The following is a 3,100-nucleotide window of genomic DNA, read 5'->3' on the forward strand; positions in this document are numbered from 1 at the left end:
TACCAACATGAATTTTACGAGTTTTAAGCCAATCTTGGGATAAATTAGAACTTAAAAGGGTGATCCTTAAATTATCGTACTGATGACATCATTGTCCCGCTGCCTCTGTGAATTGTGGGAATGTTACCTAGGTAACAAACAACACAAAATCCACAAAATATCAGGACCCGTTGTCCAAAAAAATGGCATCAAAAGTTAATGTAAAAAATTATGAATTTTTTAATAAAACCTTTGGGTCAAAAAATAAACTGCAGAAATGGATTCCTTGAGTCTGAAAATATCAGAAATAAATACCGAATAGACCATGATCACTTCAGAAAAGTGCACAAAAAATTAAGGAATCCAACCAAAACAAGTAATACCATTTAAATAACTGCATACAATATAAATCTTTCAATATATTATTATTTTGTCATATAGCACAACAATAAAATGAAAATGCTAAAAGATCTCAAAATAACATCATCAAATACTCAACACTGCAAGCAGAAATGCAGCATTCTTACTGTAATATATTCTTAAATTTCTCATTTTTGTTCAATGGGAAAAGTGCTAAATTGTTTTGTATGTAAGTAACTGACATAATTTATGATAATGATGGTGACTACTACAAAACACTAAGAAATGCAAGTTCACACAACTTATAACATGCATTACAAAAAATTAATACATTGTTTCCTTAAAGAGCTCAATCCTTCAAGTACCAAGGTAGCACTGAACTATTCAGACTGCGCGTACGCACATATAAGCAAAGGTAAGCCCAGAATGCTATAAGACTGAAGGGCCTGCCCAAGCAATCCAATATTTGCTAGAGGATCCAGGCAGAAAGAAAATGTCACTTTCATCGAAAATAAATATTTTTCTACACAAAATTGTGTATTGAGCATATCACAGAAAATTGGAAGGTTTGATTATGACAACTAAGTTGAGTTTTCTACTGTATAAATATTTCAGTAACATATTCAGTTATTGAGGTAAGTTTACTTGCCATCTGCTGCCATCAGAAGAGGGGATGGTTCCTTACCCAGACAGAAGACTCCTAACAGGCAGACGGGCATCCTGGCTGGGAAGAAGAAAGGAATCGGACCCAGAAGGAAGGACCGGAAGTGATGGACGGACTGCCCACTAAAAACATTGCCTCCCCCAGGATGATAGATGGCAGCTTCCCTGGTCTGGAGAGGTGCCCCGGATGCCCGCAGGGCACTATGGGACTATGCAACACAGCCCTGCTGGGTACCGCCAGTAGACAATGCAGGTTGATTGGGGAGTCCCTACTGTTTACATAGCCCAGAAGTCACAGGGCCGGAAGCACGGAAGTACTTCCGGGCTGAAGAAATTACAAGTTCTCCATCTGACCCGGAAGTGCTGACGAGTCATGTGGATGGAAGGACAGAAGTACTTCAGGGTCAAGGACTATTTAAAGGACTGCTATGAACCCAGCAAGCGAGCTGGAGTCGGGAGGAGTGTGTCAGAGCATGCTGGGAGGTGTGGAGGAGAGATTTATGTTGATTATTTGTGATTATTATTGTGGTATTGCCTGCTTATTGTGGCTGAGGTGCTTTGGAGGCACTGCTTAAAGGAAGAAGCATTAAAAAAATCTTCTTGGCGCTTTTACCCTGTGTCCCGTGCATCTGTCTGTTGGGTTTAGGGGGCAACAGCAACCCCTAGCGTTCTTACACAGGGAAAGTTCAATCTTCTAGTACTGTATTCCTAAATTTTTTTTTTTGCTCATGATAAGACATCTTTCTAGCCATTAGACTCTTAATTTATATTGACTTGTCAGTGGATATTTTTGAATTTTGAAAGACACTACATATGCACAATATATTATTATTTTGGAAAAATGAATGTATAAGTGGAATCATATATTCTCCTCATTGACTAAGCCCTTCACATGACGGATTCTGAATGATATGTTTTAAATTGCACTAATTATCCATTCTCTTAGGCTTTTTCTATATGAATGAACTGTTAAACAGTTAGCTTTTCACCCTGCCATTGTTGATATTTTTCCTCATCACTTGTTCCTTTTTTTGTGTCTCTTTCTATCACTTATTTGCCATCATGCTTCAGATACATTGTTCTACTAATATTTGTTCTGAGGATTCTTCATATGCTCTAACTGCTATCCCAAACCTTTTTCTGTGTGTTATTTCACAGGTTGTTGCTCACACAGCATGTATCTTGCTTAGGTTTCCTCCTTGTATCATTTCTAACCACCCCCCAGATGTACCTTCCCTACTTCTTGCACAATCTGTCATTGTGCCTCTAAGGTCAAACTTGATCTGACCTTCTTAAATTTTGCTTTCATATTACTGAGACCTCTGGTTGCTGTCTGCATTGAATGCACAGGTCTTGAGGCTGCTCTGTTCTTTGTTCAGACATTTTCCTTTCTGGCCAGTGGATTAATAACTTAACATGATGCTGTGTAATTGTATTATATGCATATGGTTTTGGTGTTCTTTGGAAATCTTGCAGTTTTCTTACCTTCAGTGACACTGTTTTTTTATCATTATTAGCTCTTTGTTTGGGATTTGTATGTTTTGAGCCCTTTAGCTTTAATTTTCACTTTTTTAAATCTACACTTTGTGTAGTTCTTATTAAAAACATTTTTGGTATGTTTATGACATTTCCACACTACTAATGTATATCCATCCATCCATTATCCAACCCGCTATAATCTAACTACAGGGTCACGGGGGTGTGCTGGAGCCAATTCCAGCAACACAGGGTGCAAGGCAGGAAACAAATCCCGGGCAGGGAGCCAGACCACTGCAGGGCACACACACACACACACCAGGGACAATTCAGGATCACCAGTACACCTAACCTGCATGTCTTTGGACTGTGGGAGGAAACTGGAGCACCTGGAGGAAACCCACGCAGACATGGGGAGAACATGCAAACTCCACGCAGGGAGGACCCAGGAAGTGAACAGAAAAGCGAGGCAGCAGCACTACCCACTGCGCCACCGTGACGCTCCACTAATGTATATCCTGTTTGGTATCTCATTTGCCTCCATTTTCTGTTTTCTTCTTATCAGCTCTAGTCATTTGTTTTTAGTAATGGAATGGTGTTGCCACAGCATGGTTACCCTACC

Source organism: Erpetoichthys calabaricus, chromosome 8 (assembly GCF_900747795.2).
Source record: "Erpetoichthys calabaricus chromosome 8, fErpCal1.3, whole genome shotgun sequence".
NCBI classification, from domain to species: Eukaryota; Metazoa; Chordata; class Cladistia; order Polypteriformes; family Polypteridae; genus Erpetoichthys; species Erpetoichthys calabaricus.